Raw genomic sequence first — 24,420 nt, forward strand, 5'->3', positions numbered from 1 at the left:
GAACTGCCTGTCTTCCAAAGGGAAGGGGTAGAGAGGGAGGGAGCTAAAGAAGTCGGAACTCAAAGTGTTAGGACCAAAAGTAATGTTCTTACCACTGGGTAACAAGAAATACAGGTTAAGGAGTCAAGAAAGCTATCCGACCCTACAGGACAAAAGAGAAGACGGAGACAAGGGCAGGGAGGGAGGATAGAGGAGAGAGCAGATAGGTCACAGGGGCAATTAGAAAGCTTGGGTCTGGGGGGGGGGAGGGGAAAAAAGGGGAGAAAATTTGTAACCCAAAATTGTGTGAAAATAAATGTTAAAAGTTTAATTAAAAAAAAAAAAAGAATCCTATTGCCAATTCCTTCCGTGTTACCCTACCACCCCTTATCCCCATTCACACAGACCCCCTCTACCCTAGTGCACCATAAACACATTCTGAAAGGGTACTATAACATTACAATGCTGCAGTAAATATTTATAGTAAACACTCAATAGATGCTGTTGACTTGTTATAATAATGATGCATCTTTGTAAATTTCTTCAAGGATTACAAGACATGCTTTGTTGAAAAGGGTCCTAGACTAGGTAGGAATCAGGATACTCATTGGGTTTTGGTCTGGCCTCCATCATTAGCTCTCTTAGTGAACATGGATAAGTAAATTTGCTTCTCTGAGACCCATTTTTCCTCACTTTGAAGACAACAAAGGGGCTTACTGACCTCTAAAGTCTTTTCCAACTCTAACATGACACCCCATGGTGGGAACAAAATGGTATAGTAGTCATGAAAGCACTTGAAAAGCAAAGTGGACTTTAGAGTCATGGTATGAAATGGTTATACCCCATTGTCCCCTCTTTATCATTTGCTCTACTGGACTGATTTTTTTGTTGTTGTTTTTCCCCCTGAGACTTTCCCAGTGTTCTGGTAATACCAACAATACTTTTTTCTGCAGGGTAGGGGTGGCCTCATGGCACCCAGACTGCAAACTTAAAACAACAGCAGCTGCTGCTGGCTTTGGAAGACTGTCCAGCATTTTTCTCCTTAAATTTCATGAAGCAAGAAATTCCACACTCAGCCCACCTTAATCATTAAAGAGCTACTTGTGTCTACCTTAGCATGTCTATAAAAGCCATGAAGTAGAAATCTTTAATTACTCTGAAAGGTCAGGCTTCAAAATGGTATATTTAATCTAGATTTAAAGGAGTACATTCTACAGAGATGTGCTGCTGGTATCCAAACACTTGTGACTTCCATTTTCTAAGAAGGACACACACAAAGATAGACTCTCACTGGTTCTCTTTCAATATCGAGTATTTAAGTACCTGTCGGCAGACAGAGGCTTCTTCTACTTCAAACAGCAGCTTCAAGTAATATCAGATGGATATTTCACTGTGGAAACCAATCTTTGAAAGATTACTTTATATTTTTATAATAACTTGTGAAATCTAAAAGAAGGAGCTGGTCCACAGTAGGGTGAACTTCAGTGCAAAAATGTCGGGGCTGGAGTTCTAATCAATGCTTTCCTAGTGACTTCAAATATGACAATGACTGTAAGACCTATTTTCATATCTGTAAAAAAAGTTTATCACCTAAAAGCTCTGGACGAAATACTAAGTAGCAATTCTACAATCTGGTGCTAGCACCACAAAATATCAGTAAAAGTTCTCACAAATCAGTCTTTAAGACAAATTCCTTTGAGTGGACCAAGAGATCTCAGATTTTATGAGATTAAAAGAGAGGAAAAGGTTAAGAAGAGAATACCTGGCACACAACCAGATACAATGAAGCTGCAAAATGAAAGAGAACACCGGCAGCTGATACTTTTTGATTATCAAAAGCTAAGCTCAATTGTCTGAACTTGCTGGAGGAGTGATACAGATTACTTTCTAAGGACAAAGCCCCAGTTGCCCCACCATCTTTACAGCTCTAATCCTGGGCAAATATTCAATGACTTATTGGTTTCACAAAGAATGGGATGAATTTGCCATACATGTGTTGCCATTGAATGAGATTTACAAATATTTCATGGACTTATTTGTTGGTGCTTGAGTAGAGCAATATACAATCATTACTTTTAGTAACTAAGTTCTTTGTAGTATCCATGTAACACTAGGCACTAAGGGACATTGCTTTCCCCAAGTACTATTACGTAAATCTTGGGTTTGGGGCACCACGTTGTCCAAATACTACAACAAATTGCAGAAAAAGAAAACTGGTAATCTGGTGGAATTCAGACTTGTTGGTTACATCTTGCCTTCTTAAAATTTCTCCAATGGTTTCAGTGAAATAAGTCAACATTCTTTACTTTCTTTTTTCTAAAATATGAATTAAATATAGATTCATAAATAGCTTATTTGAAGCCAAAGTCATTTTTAACCTCCTGTTTTCTAAATTTTCTCATCTCCAAATTGAAAGGGTTGGCCTAAACAGACTCTAAGGATCATTTCAGCTCTAGAGCCAAGAGTTTCTGAGGCTAAGCACAAGAACATTTCAAAAGCTGATAACAAGTACCTAGCAGACACTCAATAAATATTCCTTGAATCTCAACTTTGACTTTCTTTGGTTAGAAAAATGTCAACAAAGTTGTCTTACATGGATTACATAGCCCCTGAAATAAATAGCATACCCACCTAAGGAGAATAACATTGGAGGAAAGGAAGGAAACAGAAAATATTATTCATTTAATTCATTTTACTCTCTGGATGACTTTTTAGGCTTGGGGAGGGGTGGAACTTCTGTGATAGCAAATTATCTATACACTGGAACCTCAGGATTCAGGATGTCAGGAACCTACCATTAAGGGGGATTTCTGACTTAGCCAGGAGAAGCCAACATCCTGTGACTGCAACAGAAAATAAACAAAAGCTAAAAATAACCACTGTGATATAAAGAGCCTTGGATTTGGAGTAAAGAGATCCAGGTTCTAGTCTCAGCTCTGGGACTAACTATACAATCTTGGGCAGGTAACAACCTCTCCATGTCATCATTCTTCCATATGATAACATGGTTGGAATAGAATTGGGAAGATTTTTTAAACTTTTTTTAAAAAGGGGGTTGTGGACCCCTTTCACAGTGTGATAAAGTCTATGGATCCTTTCTCTGTATCATATCTTCAAGTGTCTAAAATAAAATGCATAAGATTACAAAGCAAGCCCATTTTAGTGAAACAAAGATGTAAGGTTTTCCCCATCCAAGTTTACAGGCCACCTGAAATCTATCCAAGGAAATATATCCTTGGTTACTATAGACTCCAGGTTAAGAACCCCTGAATTAGGTAGTCTCAAAGGTCTCTTCTGTCTCATAGGTAAAATTGGCATATCTAGAAGGCAATGAGGTGTAGTCAAAAGAACTCTGCAGTGTTCAGGAGTGACAGAACTTGACTTCAAATCCTGTCTCTGATCCTTACTACCTATTGACCTTGAACAAATCATTTATCCCCACTGGGCTCAGTGTCCTCATCTGTCCAATGAAGTGACTAGATGAGATGGCCCCTAAGGTCCTATCCAGTTCTAAATCTGAGTGTGGGAATGCTTGGATTCTTAGTTCAAAGCACAGCTGATATTGACATTAATGTTTAACCACTTAAGTACATTTTTAGTAATAAAGCAGCCAGTGTCTATGTCCAATAGCCTGAGTCAACTATGTATTAGTTTTTCTCACAATTCGTTCTGCGAGGACATCCTCAGCCTGACTTTTTTTTACTAACTAACCAACACCTTCAGGTTTATGTAGGACAGGACAAAATGCTACTTTCCTTCTTGCTAGAAGGCAGTTGGAGCAGTCAAAGCTGGATCTTTTTTCCATCCTCTGCTCCCAAAGTGGAAAGAGAGAATATGCCTGGCTGATGCTGATAACAATCATTTAGATTCTGAAAGCTCCCTTCCTCTAAAATGATTAGCCTTTCATTGTAAATAGCATCCAAAATGTGGGCTGATGAGTTAATTCATTCAAGAAGAAAATTCATAGAAAAGACAAAAGAAAAAGAAGAGAAAGCAGAATACCAGCTTGGAAGACTCAAGGGGAAGCTATACTCTCCATTAATAAAATTTAAAAAATAGCAGGGACAGGATGTTTCTGAAACTGTTAATGACATTTTGGTGTTTCTTTATCATGGGTAAACATGACATTTCTGCAGTCATATCTAGATAGGAAATCTAACATGAACAATTAGCCATTGCTATATTGACCGATGTTTGTATTAGATTCCAAGCTCGGGAATCTTGGGACCACAAGGATTCCTGGCCCAAATGGTTGCAGAGAAAAGGGAGGACCCCCAGTGTCATCTGGGTACACTCATCTGGGCAATCACATTTTTATGAGCTAATTTAGCTCATGGGAGGAATCCACTAAAAGCCATGGTGAGGCACAAACACAATGGAGGCCACACTGAAAAGTTCGGGGAGATTCAGAAGATAGGAGTTTAGGAACATCACGAACATAGAGAAGGACATTCTGTTTTCCTTCAAGATTTCTGTTTACAGGCCTGGAGAAAACCCAAGCTGTATCTCATGATCGTAAATCTCCAGATCTTCTAAGTGCCTGAATCCTTCAATTCCCTCTCTTATGTCTATGTGTGTGGTTTGGCTTTTTTTTGTTGTTTTTGTTTTTTGGGGGGGGACAGGTTGTTGCTAGGGTTTCTGTTTACTTTTTTGGCAGGAAAGCAATTTGCCTCCCTTTGGAATGCATCAGTGCATCTTAGATGATCTGTCCATTGGATCCCATACCCTATGCTGTACCTCCTGGCAGTCAGCTACTCCTTCCAACTCTCAGCTCAGGACTTCTTGTGAGAGATCTTTCTTAGATAATTTTTTTTTTCCTTTCTAGGTCAGAGAAACCTATTGTCCCATTGAGTTCACAGCGAAATACTCTCAGATACTCCTTCAGGTTGGCTTTTTTTGTGCCTGGCATCAAACTGAAAAATGGACAAAGGTTTCTAGGAGATATAAGCCAGGACCTGGCAGACAGCAGTAGCACTTCAGGTAGGTCAAGATGATACCAAGGGCATGGAATTATTGGCAATGTCCTCGATGCCCTCCCTCCCCCTGACTTTGAGATTCATTTCTGATTGCAGAATAGAGTCCTGTGTTGGCATACTGCCACCATTGAACTGCAGGTGTGTATTAGGTTTATCAAAAAGCTGCTGTTGTGATCAGAGAATGTCCACTGGGGGTGGCATGGGGTAGAAATGGGCGGGCACAGGGACTGAGGGTGGAGTGAGGTTGCTACCCCAGGGAAATGTTCTGCAGCTCCAGCTGCCACCCCAGCTGAGATATCACATAACGGCAGCAGCTGTCCAGGGCCACCAGGGGCGGAATGAAGTGCACCTGTTTGCAATATGCTTCATTATCATCCATATTCGTGTAGTCATTAAGGGTAATACATTGATAAAATACAGCTGCATCCAAGAGGAATTGCATTGCCTTTAACGTTGGGAATTTAAAATTCCTTTGGCAGGTATTAAAAGTCAGTGGTCAGGGCAGAGGCTTCGCAGGGCGAGTACTTTGTTATCTCCCGTGGTAAGCCCTGGCACCTTCCATTCTTTCTGTGCTGCATTTGCTCTTCTCTGTGGAGAATTGAGAATGGGCGAACCAAGGCCGAGGTGAGCCGCCTGGTTTGCCAGTAAGTCACAGAGCTGAGAAATGGTAGTGAGTGCTGCATTTTGACACACTCGTTCCTCCTTCTGTGTACTTGGCTGCCTCGCTTGTACAGTCTAGGACTATCACAGAACAACAGCGGGTCAGGCGGCAGAGCCAGCCAATTTCTTTAGCCCTTTAACATTTGTCAATTTGGTCTTTGAAGGGTCTCAACTTGAATGTTCAAGTTCTATTGACTGAAAGTCATTTTAAAACAAAACACCAGAATCTCTGTAAGCTCACATCTCCCTACAGGAATTAAATCAGAGACAAGAGAGAATGACATATAATGTGAATATCAAGAAGAGAAAAATTAATTTATAGGCACTGGTCAAAAGACAGCATCTCTGTAATCCATATAGAGGCAAATAGGGAGACAGATGAAGACAGACTCCCTGCTCTGTAATGGTAAACAGTACCAGGTTGAAGAATAGGAGTCCACTGTGACCCTCCTGTTCAAAAATAAGTTCCAAAAGACCACATGTTTAATGACTGATGACAGAGACTCCTTGATACATACCCCTTCACTCAGAAAAGGAGGTGAAAGATATAACTAAAGACAGAGCTAGAGGGACTCACTAATATCCAAGAGCAGGGACATTCTACCAACTAGACTTTCTGACCTACTCATAATTAGAGTATTCAAATGTGACTAGACTTTGCTCATTCCAGATTGCAATATTCAGCTCCCTTTGTCTGCCTCAGTATAGAAACACACAGCCCCTAATTTTTGTTGGCTAGCTGGTGGTTCTGCTAGTTTCTGGATTAGGAAGTTCAATGGAACTATGGCCTCTCTTGTTCTGAACATTGTATTTCTATTAAGATTACAATAGCTGTAATGCGTACCGCATCCCTCTAATGACTTAAATTGAGCTTGCAGTAAACTAAAACCACTGGCTTCTTTTTTGACACAGAGATTTCTAGCCTAGTGCCTCCCATCTTGTAAAGATTAGTTGATTTCTTCTTAAAACTTAAATGCGAATAACTTTGCATTTATCCCTATTCATTCAATCTTTTTCCATTGTCAACAACAAAGTGCCTCTTACCTGAGAATTCACCTCTGAACATATCTTCCATCGACTGGGGCCACATTGGGCCCAGATCAAATAACTCTTTTGAAGGGATAGAGAAACCAGTGAAAACAAACTGGTGCTGGGGGTTAGTGAGGATAGTTTTTGGATATTTTTTAAGGGCAAAAAAGGATCTCTCAGACAAAAATGTTTTAGAAGCAACAGTCAAAGGGAAAGAAGTGACAAATTATTCAAAACATAACCAATCATTAATAGGGAATCAAGACAACCACCTGAGCTGTTGCCTCTGTCTTGGTGACTGGTCAGGTACACAGGTACATTTTGCCCCTAGGAGAACAATCAGCTGTCAATGACTTGGGTGCTGTGCTGAGTAGAGTTAGGAACCTTGGTCTCCAAAAGTATAAGCTAAGGATTTAATATGGTCTAATGCAGTGTATTTTTTAATTAAGTAATTTTTAGTTTTCAATATTCACTTCTATAAGATTTTGAGTTCTAAATTTTTTCCCACTTTCTTCCCTTCCCTCTCCCCAAGACGGCGTTCAATCTAATATAGGCTCTACCTATGCATTCATATTAAACATATTTTCATATTAGTCATGTTATAAAGAAGAATTAGAACCAATAGGAACAAACACAAGAAAGAAGACACAAACTAAGAAAAAAAGAGAGAGTAAGTAGTATGCTTTGATCTGCACTGAGACTCCATAGTTCTTTTTTCTGGATGTGGATAGCATTTTCCATTATGAGCTGGAATTGTCTTAGACCCTTGCACTGCTGAGAAGAGCTAAGTCTATCGAAGTTAGCATCACACAGTGTTGCAGGAAACCCATTCCAGACTGACTATCAGATATCTGGGGAGGATGGCTCCCAGGGACTGTCAACCAAGGAGGTGTAAAAGACCATTTTCCTTTCTACACCTTCCTCTAGAAACAGTACTCTTTACAGACCTCTACACAGGTTACCCTGTTGAACCATGTATGCCCACAAAGAACATGAAACACTGTAGGCATTGTATATAGTAAGACTGGCAACAGGAAGGGAGTGCACTTGGTTCAGCAAATTTAGTAACATCCAGTAAATATAACACATATTCAAATCATATTAAATCATGTGCTCTGGAAAATGTTTAGGCCCATTAATAACCCAACTGAAAAACAAAACCTTGTGTACTTCTAAGTCACCAAAGTTAGCAGAAGAAAAACATATGCCATGAAATAAAGTTTGATTTACGTGCTCTTGAGTAAAGAGGGGCAATTAAAAGTCTGGCATTTGGCAATTCAAAGGTTACTTGTAAGTCAAACTTTATTTAGGAGAGACACAATGTTATGTTCCTATCAAATTCGTGTCTTGGATATTGTTGGTTTTTTTTTATAATTCCTCTCAACAGGCATTGTTTAAAAATAATATATCATTGCTGCTTTTTGTGTGTGTGAGTCACTTAGCAAAGATCCCCCTCCCCCAGCTCTCCCTTGGAAAAAAGTATAATTAAACAAATCAAACCAACATCTTGGTTGTGTCAGACAACATATGTCCTAATCCAAACCTTTATTTTACCATCCCTTTGTAAGAAAGAAGGCAAAGGGAAGAGAAAGGGAATAAGCATTAATTAAGCACCTACTATGTGCCAGTCATTGTGCTAAGCACCTATCTCATTTGATCCTCCAAACAACCCTAGTAGGTAGGTACTATTTTAATGTAATATAACTGTAATGGTACCCCCATTTTATAGCTGAAGAAACTGAGGCAAACAGATTTAGTGACTTGCCATCCTCACACAGCCAGTAAGGGTCTGAGGCCAGATTTGAATTTAGGTCTTCCTGACATCCAGGAAGGCATGCTTCACCGGAGGTCCTCTGAAGTTCAAATACTGTGATGACTATGTGAATTATTTTCTTGGTTCTGCTTTTTTATCTCCATCCATTTATACAAATCTTCCCATAATTCTTTATATTCACCATTTCCTTTGGCACAATAATATTCTCAAAAACCAATGCCACAATTTGTTCAGACATTCCCCAAACAATAAGTATATACTTTCCTTTTAATTTTTCACTTTATTTATTTTTACACATGAGCCCTAACTCTGTCTTTGACCTCCTTGATAAATAGACTCTGTAAAAATACCAGTGGGTCAAGGCACATAATATAGTTTAGGCGACTTTTCTAGTAAAGGTCCAAATCGCATTCCAGAATGGTTGGATAAATGCATTGCTTCACCAAATGTGCATTAGTGTAACTATCTTCCCATTGCCCCTTCAACAATTACCATTTTTGTCATTTTTCATCTATGCCAACCTGACAGGAGTGAGGTGAAATCTAAGAAATGTTTTAATCTGTATTTCTCATTTTTATTAATGAACTAGAGCAGGGGTGGGGAACTTGCAGCCTCGAGGCTACATGTGGCCCTCTAGGTCCTTAAGTGTGACCCTTGACTGAGTCTGGGTTTGGTCAAATGGTCACACTTGAGGACCCAGAGGACCATATGTGACCTCAAGTTCACAGGTTTCCCACCTCTGAACTAGAGTATTTCTTCATATGATTTTTGATAGTCTCCATTTCTTCTTTTACAAGCAGTCCTTATTTAAAAAGTAAGCCTTGCTACCCTTCAATATTGTTATCCATTTTGTTATGCAAATTGTTATTCAAAATACATATCACTCCTCCATGCCAAAATATTTTGACTTAAATTTTAGACCATTTTAGCATACTGTATGTATGAGGGAACTCTGGGAGTATTTTCACCCACTAGGTAGGTAGAAAGCAACAGAAAATGAATTGAGCAACTATGCTCCTGTGGAAATGCCCTGCATATAATAAGCATTTAATAAATACTTATTGAATTGAACCATGCTGAATTTCCATGGAGGTGGAGAATCCCTCCTTTATTTAAGGTCCACCCAGGGAGCAGAGTATTTTCTCCATGCCCCCACTGCTCTTCTGAACCACAAGGAGCTGAAGAGCACTTAGGAGAAAGATATACTCCCTAGTTCTTTGAGAAATGCAAAGATGGCTCTTAAATGATTTCCTATGAACAAGGTGTGAGTCATCCATATTTTGAGACAGTCACCTATAGAGATCACTGGATAGTACAGTAATGGTTGATTCATCCTTTGAGCCTCTTATTTATCCATTAAGTCCTTCAAAATAGGGCTTTATCCTATACTGTAAATTTCAGATTTATTTCACATTATTCCCTCTCACAAACTCCATGCTCCACCCAGATTGTCCCACTTCCTGTTGCCTAAGACAATGCTACTCCTACTTCCATGCCTCTGTCTCTTGGAAATATGAACTCTCTTCAAGGCTCACCTAGGAATCACAAGTATATGAAGCTTTTTCTGAAATCCACAATTGTTAATGCCCTCTCCCCAACTCCCTGGAAAATATTTGTATATCTTTTGTATTTACTTCTCTGTGTCCATGTTCTAACTCCACCACAACCACCCGCTAAGCGGTGAGCTGCCTGAAAGCAGGGACAGTTTCATTTTTGCCTTTATGGCCCTGGCGCCCACCACATGTTCTTGCATGTAGTAGGAACTTGACAAATGCTTGTTGAATTTAATTTAATTGAGCCAAGTATAAACATAGTTATGGTGCCGAAAGTGAGAGGAGTGGAGGGAAGAGGAAGGGTCTGTTTTTTTCTGACCTCCGCAGAGAAAACATCAAGGACATCTAGTGCCCTCCTGGCAATAATCTTCTGAGAATTAATAAGGAAATAGCTCTGTAATATTTCAATCTCTGAGGACAGAAGCTCTTATTTTTGCTTCTTCTGTGTTTATCAGATATGTGTCTTTCTTAATATTAACTATAAAACTAAAGCAAGCAGAAAGATGCCACTATGAAAATATGAGATATTATATCTAAAGAAGTAGGTGAGATTCACTGAGTGATTAATCTGCCATCTATTTGGAACCTTTTTAGAGAAGAATGCTACCATGTTCTGGGATGTTCTGTTTGAACTGGTGGCTTAGTAAATTGATGCTGAGGGCAAGAGACAGTGCTAATTAGTGCATGAGTTTTTTCACATCTGGAAATCTGGGGATAGCTCCTTCTTGGGTCAAAAGTGAAAATGAGCTTGCTTCTCTCACCCTGATTCCTGTTGACACTTTCATCATCACAAAACTGTCCTATTATTTGGAATGACTACCACCAGCCTGTGTCAAGAGAGTCTCAAAATTGGAGCAGCAGGGGAGGGGGAAGACCCAGTCCATGTTGTGGTATGTAGGGAAAGTTTCCAGATATCATTACCTACTATACACATGGCAAAAGCCACTGCCTTTCACCCTTTGCTTGTAGGTACAGTAAATTCCCACACACTGCTCTTAAAGGGGGTGAAGAAGAGAATTAATGGTGCATATCCAATCTAAAAGAGAGTGTTATCCACCTTATATCACTCGTTCTGTTACATTTCATTGATCGTGCCACATCATCTTGAGTCACATAAGCATACAAAATGATGCAATATAACAGAGGGAAAGATTCCACACAATGAAATGTCACACCACATAGCGTATCATACACAAGCTGTATCTACATGTGCAGGGAAGACTCAGACATGACTCATAATTTGGTAGTTCTTTCTGATTTGCTACAGTCAATTTATACATCCCAGTAAGCTGAGGAACCCAAAAACATCAACCCGCTGCAGAACTGTCTGAATAAAACGTGTTCGATCGGATTGACGAAATCTTTCAGGTGCATCTGATTAGGTTGAACACACATAGTCATAGCCTCTAGGTAAATGGAGATGGACTCAATGATTTTGTGTTTTGGTCTGTTTGTTTGTTTGTTTGATTTATTTTTTAAGATTAGGTCTCCTTATCTTGCCCAGCTTAGAATGCAGCTGCTGCTCACAGACCCCAACTACCTAATCTGCATGGAAACTTTGACCTGCTCTGTCTCCAAATTGGGCCAGTTCACTCCTTTTTAGGCAGACTGGTATCCCCCACCCCCAATCCTTCTCCTGGGATTTCATCACCTTGGTGCCAGAGGGTGTAGGTACTCATGCTCCTACTGGAGCTCAGAACTCCTAAACTTGAGGGATCTGCCAGCCTCAGCCTCCCCAGTAGGAGGGACTCTGGGTGTGAACCATCATGACTGGCTGACCACGATTTTGAAAGGATGTATTTTCTATCTATTGAAGGAAGTAAAAAAAAAAAAATACTCAGAAATCAAGATTTTTTTTTTTTTTTTTGCATTTCAGTGTATTATTAAGCATCTATATATTTGAAAATAATTCTCTTCACAGAATAAGAGGTGAATATCCAAGCATTTTGGGCATGCACATAGTTATGAAATGTGCTGTGATTTTGGCAGCATGGATTCTACTGAACAATATACAAATTGTGACTCCTTTAGTCTGACATTTTGGGCCCAGGCTTGTTTTCCTTGTCCAGGGATTATCCATGGCAAGGGTAGTGATAGTCTCAGATGTGTGGTCAGATCAAATATTGAGCATTATGTTCATCTAAATGCTACATTTTAGAAAGGACAATGATAAATTAAATAGTATCCAGAGAGTGACTAGGATGGTGAAGGGACTACAATGTAGAGCATGCAGTCAGAAAGACCCGAGTTCAAATCTGACCCCAGACACTTCCTAGCTGTATGATCCTTGGCAAGTCACTTGACTTCTGTTTCCCTCAGTTTCCTCATAGAATGAGAGTAACAATAGCTCCTACCTCCCAGGGAGGGCAACTAAGTGGCACAGTGAATAGAGTGTTAAGCCTCCAGGAAAACTTGAGTTCAAATCCAGTCTCAGACACTTACTAGCTGTGTGTTCATGGGCAAGTCACTTAACCCTGTTTGCCTCAGTTTTCTCATCTGTAAAATAAGCCAGAGAAGGAAATGGCAGATCATTCCAGTATTTTTGCCAAGGAAATCCCAAAAGGGGTCATGAAGAGTTGGATGTTACTGAAAAATGACTAAACAGCAACAAAACTTTCCAGGTAGGTAAAAGTTGTTGGTGGTGTTGTGAGAATGAAATGAAATAATCATTATAAGGTGTTTTCCACAGTGTCCAGCACAAAGGAAGAATTATATAAAGGTTATGTATCATCTTCATCATTACTATTACATGAGGAATGGTTAAAAGAACGGAGGATTTTTAGCCTACATTAGAAAAGTCTAAAAAAGATGTGACAGCCATCTGTAAGTATTTCAAGGGCTGTAGTTCACTGAAGGATTTCATTTGCTTTGCTTGGCTTTTGGGGGACAGAACTAGGAATGGGTAGAAGCTATAAAATGGCAAATTAGGTTTGTAAGGAAAGTTATTTTGTTGTCGTTGTTTTTAATTTAGAATTATCTCAAAGTGGAATTGGCCCCCTGAGGAAATCTCATCTGAAATCTAGCTAAATGACCACCTGGAAAGCATATTTTGGAGATGATACTTCTTTAGGTGTACATTGGACTAGACAGATATCAGAATCCCCTCTGAGTGCAATAATGTGATTCCTCTAATCATCTATATCCCATTCTGATAGATTCTGTGAACAAGGCAGAAGTAGTCATTCACCATTAATCATTAGTCATAGTCATAGTCAAGGTCAATTTATTTTATTTTTTTGGGTAGGCAATCAGGGTTAAGTGACTTGCTCAAGGTCACACAGGTACTACCAATGGTCAATTCATGAAAGGGTTTAGAGAAGAATTTGGGAGGAGGGGTGGAATTTAACTCCCTTTAACAGGATCAAAGAAGTTGTCATGGAACTGTAACCAATCCACAACTCTGCCTATTGTGAATTCAACTGGAGAGAGAAGGGTCAATAGGACCATTGGGTAAAGCAGAAGGGAGAGCCTAGAGAATCTTGTTGGGGCAATTTCATCCAATGCTTCCAGACTATTAGGAGACAAGGTGTCTGACAGGATTTTCTAAGGAAGGAAGTATAGAAATGTTCCTCAACCCCCAGGAAGCATGTGTCCCTATCCCCTATGTTAGAACCCTAGATCACAGGACCATTGGCTCCATGTTCATTATGCTCTGTGATAGTGTAAGAAATTTGGGGTTGTTACCTATCTCCTTGTGAAGATTGCACTAGCCAATTATCAGGGGTCCAAGTGTCCAGAAGAGAATACCCGGGGACTGGACCTTGTGTTCACAGCTACTCTAGGGCAGAGAGCCTTGGGACTAATGTAAGAATTTGATCTACATATGGCTCTGGCAAAAAGATTAAGAGAAAGAATCTAGGTCAAGTTCTAGGTAGGTCTCAATACCTTATTCCTTAAAAATTCTTTCCTTGGACAGTGAGACTTGTCACATTCTGGCCCCAGGGTACTAGAAGCATCCTTAAAAAAGCTAGAATATCCTCTCTCAGGAAACCAAGGAGTAGAGCAGCTAGGTCAGATCATAATCAGAAGTTCTTGAGAATAGAATTATATATTGGAATATGGAATAATGGAAATTTAAGGCAAGAGTCAAGAACAAGGGAACAGCATAAGTTTGAAATTAGGCATCCAGAAAAACCAAAGGGATAGTCCTGAGTCCTGTGACTTCTGCAATCATAGGTCAGAAGGCAGGAGAACTCTAAAACAGATTAATTCCTTCCGACTTGCATAGAGAAGAGGGCAGGAGTTTTATCTGCATCTTGTATAATAATAATAGCACCTACATAACACTTTAAGATTTGCAAAGCTCTTTGCATATATTTTCTCAAGTAGTTACTATTATTATCCCCATTTTATAAATGAGGAAACTGAGACTGAAAGAGATTAATTGACTTGCCCAAAGTTAGTATTTGTCCAAGGTAGGATTTGAACCTAGATCTTTCTGGTTCCAGGTCCAACATGTTATTTATTGTGTCACCTAGACCAATAGACTCACAACTAAGGAAAGCAAGAAATATAGGACAATGCAGACAAACCCTGAGGAGCCAGATGTTGAACCATATTTTCTAATTTTCCTTCAGATGTTATTGTCATGTAGACACAGTCCTTCAATGAGAATCTTGCTCTTGCCTCATCATAGCAGGGAGGTGACCCTGTATTCCTGAAAGCAATGAAGGGAAAGCAAAACCTCTAGCAACTCATACCAGGCCAGAATAACTAAGATTGCTCAAGGAAGAATTCAATACCTGTTGTCCAAGAACCAAAAAAGGTAGCTCTAGAGATACTTAGACCAAACAGTTAGCTAGTCATAGATGACTAGTGAAACCTTCTAGTAAGGTTTTGGACAACTGAAGTTTAGCCAAGCTGGGTTTGAATCCAGAATGGCAAAAGTCATAGGTCTGTGAAAGGAAGAAGACATAGCCCCTGCCCCAGCCTCCATGACAATACCTTTGAGATGAGTCTCTGGTTCTATAGTCTTGACTGCCAAATCGTGTAAAATCTTTGGAATACTTAACAACTTCTCCATGCTCCAGCAGCTCAGCAGGTTGGCTTAGAAAGGTAATAATATCCCCATGGCTTCTTCCAACATTGATGAGAATTATCAGTTGGCTCTCTGTGAAAATTATTGACTTCATCAATAATATTTTATCTGCTTACAAAGGTCATCCAGAGAAGAAAGGCCACACAAAATGTCCCTCAGGCATGGGTAACATGCAGGCTCAGGCAAAAAGACTAAGAGAAAGAATCTAGGTCAAGTTCTAGGTAGTTCTCATTAGCTGTTCTTCCTTTAAAAGTTAATGCAACTCCTTCCTTGGACAGTGAGACCTATCACATGCTGGTCCCCGAGTACTATAAGCATCCTTAAACAAGCTAGAATTTCTGCTCCCAGGAAACCAAGAAGTAGAGAAGATAGGCTAGGTCATGATGAGATATTCTAAAGAATAAAATTCATAATGGAATTATGGCTTCTTCCCCATGGCTTCTTCCAACATTAATGAGAATTATCAATTGGCTCTCTGTGAAAATTATTGGTTTCATCAATAATATTTTGCCTGCTACAAAGGTCATCAAGAGAAGAAAGGACACACAAAATGTCCCTCAGTCATAGGTAACATGCAGGCAGCTGTTAAGGGTCAACACCGTTCCCCATTTCTTTAATTGATATTTGGGAATAAGTATTAATTGAGCTGCAACAAGAAGAGCGGGCCATTTGACAAAAGCTAGTGACAGAATGGCAGTCCCATCTGCAGAGTGTATCTAACCACAGCTAACACCCTCAAAGCGTTAATTCCATTTTATGTCTTTCACATTTAATAGCAAATTTGCCATTTAATCTTTAAGACAGAAGTTACTTATTCTCAATCTACCTCTCACTTGCACTGATATAATCTCATGCCACTCAGACTGGCCTGTGGCATGAAGCCCATCACACTTTCAAATCAGGTCCATTTTTTCATTAGCTCATATCCTTCCTGAGGTGCCCTCCTTTACAGATGGCTGATCAGCAATCAACACTAGTTTGTTTCAATCAGAAAAGCAGCCGTAACTTCTCATTTAAAGACTGTTCCTCGAGAAGCACATTAACGAAAGGCATAGAGAGCTGGCATTGAGGCAACGATGACTGGAACAATGGATTTTTTTTAAAGGAAAACACAGTTAAAATCCTTGTTTTTAGAAAAATCCTTTATGTTTGTATACGACCCCACTAAACTCATAGCTTTTACTTTAATAAGCTTACCCTGATTAATAGTGGTGAAATTCTTTTCCCTTTGTCTTCAGAAAGTGATAGGTAGTTCCAATTTCTCAACTGTGGAAACTAAGGCACAGAATCAATTGCCTTACCTATCGTCTCTTAGAATCAGAAACAGCTCAAAATAGATCAAAGGTTCCTGAAGCAATCCTACGTAAATCTTATGCTCTTAAGGCTCATAAAAAGCATGCAGTCATAGAACCACTGAGTTAGAAGAGACCTTGGAGGTCATGCTGTCCAAGCCCCTGCCCAGTGCATGAATACCCTCTGTGACATCCCTGACAAGTGGTCATCCAGCCCCTGTTTGAACACATTATGTGAAGGGACATTCACTACCTAATGAAGCAAACTATCACATATTTGGACAGGGAGAAATATTGCCATCAGGAATTAAATCTCAGCAAAATTTTTAAATGCATTTCCAAGGATTCCATTTCATCTCTAGCACCTAGACACTGGAGGCAGTAGAGGCAGCTTGGCAGAGTGAATTGAAACCTGGGTTTAAAACCTGCTTCCTCTGCTTGTGAGCTCTGTGAACCTGGGGAAGTCATTTAGCGTCTCTAGGATTACATGCCATTGTCTATAAAATGAGGGGGTGGGACTTAAAGACCTATAAAGTCCCTTCCAGCTCTAAATACATGATATTATGGAACTCTATTATACTGCACTTCTCATTCTCCCTTATCCCATCCCTCTCTCTACCTATCTCAATGGTTTTACCATAGATAGATAATGATAAGTAGAAAAGTAGGAAGGAAGGAAGGAAGGAAGGAAGGAAAGAAGGAAGGAAGGAAGGAAGGAAGGAAGGAAGGAAGGAAGGAAGGAAGGAAGGAAGGAAGGAAGGAAGGAAGGAAGGAAGAAATATGGATGGTAGAATGGATGAATGAATTAATGGACAGATGAAAGAATAAGTGAACAAACATACAAATGACACAAATAACCAACTAAATAAATAAAAATAAATACACTAATGGGCATATAAGTAATTGAATATATACATATATATACACACATATATCAATAGACAGAATAGCTAAAAGTGAATAGGAAGGATAACAAAAGAACTGGATCGTGTTTTGGACTATTTCCCATATGTCCATGCTGTCATTCTCTTTCTCTCTGTTCTTTTTGGCCAATGAGTCAATGTTCTGCCCTATGACCTGCCTCACAGAGGTTAAGCGTTTACACTTTTTCAAAAACTGCTTAAGCCCACACTGGGAAATGCTGACTTTAATAGCAAGAGACTTTGACATTATTTTTTCATCTTATTCATCTCTTTTGTACTTTACTTACATGCTACACACATACCACAAACACATACACGTACCACCCCCAAGCACACTCAAATACACATACTATATACAAAACACACATATAACATATACACCCAAACATACACACATACCCATGTATAACATACACACATCAGATAATGAATTTTGTCATGGAATTAATGGAACTGTTTATTAAATGGCATTTAAAATACATATTCTAACACTCACCATGTGTATTCTTTCCAAATGTTGTGTGGAATTTTGCTTGAGAACCCACTGTTCATAACGACATCAACCTCCCATTTCAGTAACTAAAGTCCATCTGCACAGCTGTGGCTATAAACCAATGAGATTGATTTTCATTAATTTATTTAGCAAGTACCTCCTATGTATAAAGCCCTACACAAAGTGTTGCAGATACTAAGGTAAATCAAAAAGCTCTGGCCATCAAGGAGTATACATTAACCTGGGGCCCTAGTGACTTTTATCTCCTTCAAAGTAGGAATTTGGGAAGTTATTCCAGTAATGCTTCCTTCCCAGCATTTTGGAAACACCTGTTTTATACTCGCCTACAGACCCACTTTACAGATCATATAATAAAAATCATTGAACCATAGATTTTAGAGGTGGAAGTTCTCTTACAGATCACCTAGAGTCTAGTTTATGGTGTCAAAGTCATGTAGAAATGGGACCACTAAGCCATACATTAGGACCTCTACAATCCACATATTGACTTAGAAAACCAGTATTATCTATGTTCTATCGTATTTTTTATTTCTTTTGTTAAATGTTTTCCAATTATATTTTAATCTAGTTCATCCTCACTGGGAAGTACTGTGAGTCACATGTGGGTTTCATACCCCTGATCCAGACCAACTTCCTGTATTTCATAGATGAAGAAACTGAGATTTGCAGAAAGCACAGAAGTGATAGAAGTGACTTGCCCAAGGTCATATATGTACTAGTGTAATGGAAAGAGTATTTTACCTAGGGTCAGAGGACTTGTGTTCAATTCCCTCTTGGGCTACTTACTACCCATAAGACTTCGGACAAGTTGCATAGCCACTCTGGGATTTAGTTTCCTCATCTGCAAACAAAGACATTGAATTAGATAGTCTCTAAAGTTCCTTCCAGCTATAAATTCTATGAATTTCTAATTCTCTCAGGCCTCTTGACTCCCCAGTTCAGGGATAATTCCACTGTTTGAGGCTGCTGTCTCATTACCTTATGGTCATACTTCATTTGTCCCCAAAATAGTCATAATAATAGCTGACTTTTTCTATAGTGCTTTAAGGTTTATAAAGTGCTTTTTACATGCTGCCTTTCTTGACAGAGAGATGATGAACTCAGAATGCAGAACAAGACATACATTTGCTGTCACAGCCAATGTGGAAATGTGTTTTATTTGACCTCATATTTGTTACAAAGGCTTTGTTTTTCTTTATTTTTTTCTCTATGACAGAATAGGAGTAGAATAGGGAGAAAAAGGAAAAGAAAAGAAGGAGGGTCATCGAGGTATTTCTTTAATGCAAAGACTAGACCAGAGGGGAAGGTCAGAAAGAAATAAAAGCAAACAAGATAGATCTAAAAGCTAAAAAGAAAAGCAAGCTACAGATCACAGAGATCTGAAGTTTCATAATCCATCTCTCTCTCTCTCTCTCTCTCTCTCTCTCTCTCTCTCTCTCTCTCTCTCTCTCTCTCTCTCTCTCTCTCTCTTTGGTTCTACTATGTATATGGAAATTCCCACTTTGGTATTTTTTGAGTTCAGAAATAAATTTTTCATTATGATATATACAGTTTTTCACTTCGACCTCTTGACACACTTTGATCGTAGATTTTATTGATAGTTCTGGTCTCCAAATCGCTAACGTCCATTTCTAGAAAAAATAAATCCATTTTCAAAACAGGAAGATGTCTCACTCTTTGGTTAACAGAAATGAATATGCCATGGATTCTTCTGGCACTGATTTTAAAAAAGTCTCCAAAACGAAACAAGCGGAAAGTTTCTCAAGGTAACAACTTTGAAGAGCAAAGCATTCATTTGGATGTTGAAATTCTAACTTATTTGTTTAAAAATATTTTGCATCTTGTATGACACAAAGACCTAATACACTCCAAAACTTCAAAGTAAGCTTTTTAAAGACAAATACTAATCTCTGTGTCCCTAGAGCCTACCACTGAATAGTGCTTATGGTATATACTTAATCAACATGTATTGGATTTAGTTGACACAAACCTATCATGAAATCCTTGGACCATAAGAATACGATAGGTCTTTATTTTAGAATATTCAGTTCATTCTAAGATGTGTACTATTAATGTTGGTATTACTATTAAAAACGGTTCTAGGGACCCTTCATTTTTCTGTACAATTAATTTCAATCTAACTTCTGATTGCTGTTCTATTATTGAGGGAAGCAGGATCCCAATACCACATTTACAATGAATATACATACATAGCAATTATCAAAAAATTCATTTATCTAATTCCATAACAAAATAGAAATCAGAGAAACTATACGTAGGAAAATATATACCAGACAACACAGAATGAAATTCTCTCACTGGGAGCAAGGTAACTCAGCTCAGCCAACAAAAGGAGTCTCAGATCTTATCCAAGGGGAATTTCCCTTGTGTTGGCTTCTTCCTGAATTTTATTCTCCCTGTAGCAACCCGAAGTGGAGTTGGCATCATCCAGCTTCTCTCTAAAAACTGGAAGCCAGAAGCAACTGCAGAGTCTAAAGCAACTCAGCAACTCAAAAAAAAACCCCAAAAAAGCCCAGAAGGGTTTTCTCTGTGTGCTGTGTCTCTCTATCTCTGTGTCTCTGTCTGTCTGTCTCTTTCCCTCTCTGTCTCTTTCCCTCTGTCTCTGTCTGTCTCTGTCTCTCTACATCTCTCTCTGTCTCTCTCTGTCTCTCTCTGTCTCTCTCTGTGTCTCTGTCTCTCTCTGTGTCTCTGTCTCTGTCTCTCTCTCTCTCTCTCTCTCTCTCTCTCTCTCTCTCTCTCTCTCTCTCTCTCTCTCTCTCTCTCTCTCTCTCTCCAGCTCATTCCCCTCATTCACAGACAGGACATTGATCTCAACCAATGAAGAAAGTGTCTCTTATCAATGGTCTTTGGGACTGAGGTTACATTCAAATGAGGAAACTATTATTCAAACAGATAAAATGACTTGCCCAAAGTCAAATAGTGTGTGAGTGGAAAAGGCAGAATTCAGCTGAGGTCTTCTGACCCCAAGTCCAGGGTTCTTTCAATCAAACCACAAGAATCAAACTAATTATTGTCTAATAGTTCCTTCCTACAAACCACAGTTGGTGCTGAACATTCAGCCACTTTGTTTCAACAAAGTCTATTATGACAGCATATCGCTACAGTGAAGCCCCACAGACCTCAAGACTTGACAACTTGCTATATTCCATGCAGTTTCCAGGACAGAAAAATTTCATTATGAGAAAAAAATCTGGACACTTTCCTGGTTGTTCTCTATATTGACATTTCTCCCACATGACAAATTACTCCAGGAAGGATTTGTGGACAAGTAACCATCAAATGAAGCCCATCAAGTAGAGCCTTCTCCTTTCTTCTGGACTGCTGCCAGATCAGAATCACATAGGATCTCAGGTACATAATTTTCCTAAGAAAAAGAAATTTTTGGTGCAGTGAAAAGAATGCTAAGTTTGAAGCTCAAGTGACCTTGGGTCAAATTTCCATTCAACTACTCACTAATTGGGTAAACTTGGACAAGTCATTTGATTTTTCTGGGTTCCAGTTTGCTCATCTGTAAATTGAAAGAATTAGACTAGATGAGCTCTAGGGTCCTTTCAAGCTTTAAGTCTATCATTCTGTGACTATTGCTATATGTATATACAAGGCCAATTGGGGAAGGAGATTGACCCAAATATAAATGACAACTGGACAGTCGTTTTCAACTGAATCAGTTGTATTGCTTTTATCAAACATGTTTTTTGTTTCTCCCCCCAAAATTTGGTTTACGTGTGCAAACATGCCAAAGAGAATGGTAGTACAAAGCTATACAGAACAGTTAGTGTGGCTGATGCTGGACCCCACACTACATGACATTCTGCCCCACTCTCAACGAGTAACTCTCCCAGGAATATCCTTCAGATTTTTGGAGAAAATAGCAAACAGATGACCCAGCCATTTAAGAGAATAGGAAATTAACATTATCAGATCTCATGAGGATAAATGAGAATACAGAGGATTAAAACTGGCAAATAGAATGAAGGCAAGTCTCATCAGCGATGCTGCCACATATGAGTCAGCAGCAGCTCTGGATATACACATAGGATCATTCTCAGATCTCCTAAATGTTGCTGGCTTGAGTTATTTTTGTGGACATGTGCTTTTCCAGGGAAATGAAGAAATATCCTAAAGAAAATGACAACAGTTAGTTCCTCAGTGAACACGCAGGGAGTCTGAATGCTTTCACAAGTGAAAAACATGTCAACTACTACTTTGACATGTCACATAAAGACCTAAAAGATGCCATGGCCACACTGTCCAGTTTTTTATATTTCCTTTGTTTGATGAGAGCTGCAAAGAGAGAAAGAAAGAGAGAGAGATGTACAATGTACTCTCATGTCTGGGAAGCAACTGAAACTTCTGTCTTGATTGGTCTATTTATGATTTGCAGTAGATTATTCTGGAAAGATCACTCAAAAGGCAAGCCAGGTTAAGACCAAGGGTATCCTGATAAACGTTTAGCAACTGTCTCTCCATGGGAAAAAAAATGTACACCCGACATACTTTTAAGTTTAACATGCATTATTGACATTTTCTTCATCATTTTATTAAGTCTAGACAATCAATAAAACAATAAATCAAACACAAATTTGTAGTATCTTCTGATTTCTGTGAAAATCCTTACATTAAAAATTTAACAATTAGTCCTTGTGAGCCACCATATATTGACTTTAGCACACCCTTAGATGTTATGCCTCTCTCAATACTGTCTACAGTCATATTAGCTTGGTGACATCAAACTGTTGATTCATATTCAACTCACAGTCACTAAAATGTCCAGATCTTTTACTAACAAACAGCTATCTTGTCCTGTTTCACCTGTACTGTGTTTGTGAAATGGATTTTCTTAACTCAAGTTGAAGACTTTACTTTCAGCACCATTAAATTTCACTTCCTTAAATGTGGAGCCATATTCTAGCATATCAAGATCTTTTTGGATCCAAATTCTGTCATTCAAGGTGTAAGCTATCATTCCATATTTTAGATCATTTCCAAATTTGATTAGCAAGCTACCTCTGCCTTTATCACAGTCACGGATAATGACACCAAACGATATAGGAAAAAGCAAATAATTTTATTGCCTTCTCCTAGAGACCTCTTTCCAACTAACATTAAATCAATGATGACTACCTTTTGGGTACAGCCATTTAAGCAATTCAGAATTCATAAAATTGTACTATAATCTAGGTCACATGCATTCTTCTTTTCTACAGGAATAGGATGAAAGTCTTTATCATATGCTTCCCTAAAATCAAGATAAATGGTATGTATAGAATTCCTCTAATCTAACCGTATAGTAACCCTGTCAAAAAAGGAAATGAGGTTAATCAGGTTTGGCCTGTTCTTGATGAAATTATCCTATGATCTTTGTGATTATTACTTCCTTTTCTCTATATTCACTAATTATCTCTTCAATAAATACATTTGAACATGTCTCCAGGAATTCAAAGTAAGCTCACTTGCCTACAGTATGACAACTACTTTCTCTTCCATTTTTTTGAAAATTGGGAAAACATTTGTCCTTCCATAATCAAGCAACTCTCCTTTCTCTATAGTCTTTCAAAGATCAATGATAATAATTTGGCAATAATATCTGAAAACTTTTTAAGGTATCTAATAATTCAGTTCAACAGAGTCAGGTGACTTGAATTCATCCAAGACAGCTATGCGCTCCTTATCCCCTAGTTATCATTCTTAAATATCAACCCCATTTTGTGTTCTTTCCTTTCCAATCCAAAACCTTCTCTCCTTCACAGAAAAAACAGAAACAAAATAAGGGTTCAGCAGTTCTGCCCAATTGCTTTTATCAGTAACCAGTATGCCCTCCGAATAGTGCTTCAGGCTTCCTTAATCCTATTTTTCCCAACAGAAGTTTAAAAATGTCCCTTCTTAACCTTAGCTTTCCTCACCAACCACAAATCATTTGGAGTGATCACACTCTTGACACCATCTTAAAGAAGATGCCATGCTTTTGTGTCCATCCTCCATTACTTGTTCTCACTTCCATATCATTAACATATATTTTAAAACATAAGATGATTGCTGAGTTACTTGTGTTTCCGCTTCAATACCTTTAGGCAACTACTTTTTTCACCCTTCTCATCTAAATTGTTGTTTTTAATTTTGTTTGTTATCGCTGTTGAGGGGGTAATTTTGTTCTTAAAGCTTTCCCTACTAAGCTAACTGCCCCTGCTGAATTTTAGTCTATGATCCTGGGTATACTGAATCTATCCAAAACTGTTCTCTCTAAATCTGGGGAATATATTAGACTTGTCTAGAGGCTGAACCCAGGTCTTCTGGATTCTGAGACTAGTTCTTTATCCACTGTAGCACACTGCCTCAGTCTCTTAACTACCTTTTCAGACCCAGCTTAGGCCCTACCTGTTCCATGAAGTCTTTTCATCTTCCACAATGATTTTTCTTTTCTAACTATTTTATAGTTTCTTATCTATAGTGAGCAATTAGTCTGTTATAATGTTATTTCCTGTTTGTGTATGATAATTAACACTTTGCTTAATTAATAAATGTCTGTCAAATGGCATGGGTTGGATGAAATGACAGTTTCATAGTATCTTATTCTAAATGTAGTTTATGATCTGTTTATTCTGACTTTAGAACATTCCATTTCTGTACCATCACAAGTACTGACTCCCAAGCCTGCAATGTA

At 38.7% G+C, this 24,420-nt stretch overlaps 2 long non-coding RNA genes across 3 annotated transcripts in view; one reads left to right on the forward strand and one right to left on the reverse strand.

Annotated features, from left to right (window-relative positions):
• Positions 1-2,285: 2,285 nt before the first annotated feature.
• Positions 2,286-19,175, reverse strand: LOC140500953 (uncharacterized). The gene is made up of 3 exons (XR_011965988.1): positions 18,480-19,175; positions 17,721-17,828; positions 2,286-15,081 (listed from the first exon to the last, which is right to left on the reverse strand). It is a non-coding gene; the product is annotated as an uncharacterized lncRNA (long non-coding RNA).
• Positions 4,542-24,420, forward strand: part of LOC140500952 (uncharacterized) — a 53,804-nt gene continuing 33,925 nt past the window's right edge. For both annotated transcript variants that reach the window (XR_011965986.1, XR_011965987.1), the window contains exon 1: positions 4,542-4,959. This is a non-coding gene — a long non-coding RNA (uncharacterized lncRNA). The remainder of the gene's footprint in view (positions 4,960-24,420) is intronic.

This window comes from Notamacropus eugenii, chromosome 4 (assembly GCF_028372415.1).
Source record: "Notamacropus eugenii isolate mMacEug1 chromosome 4, mMacEug1.pri_v2, whole genome shotgun sequence".
Taxonomy (NCBI): domain Eukaryota; kingdom Metazoa; phylum Chordata; class Mammalia; order Diprotodontia; family Macropodidae; genus Notamacropus; species Notamacropus eugenii.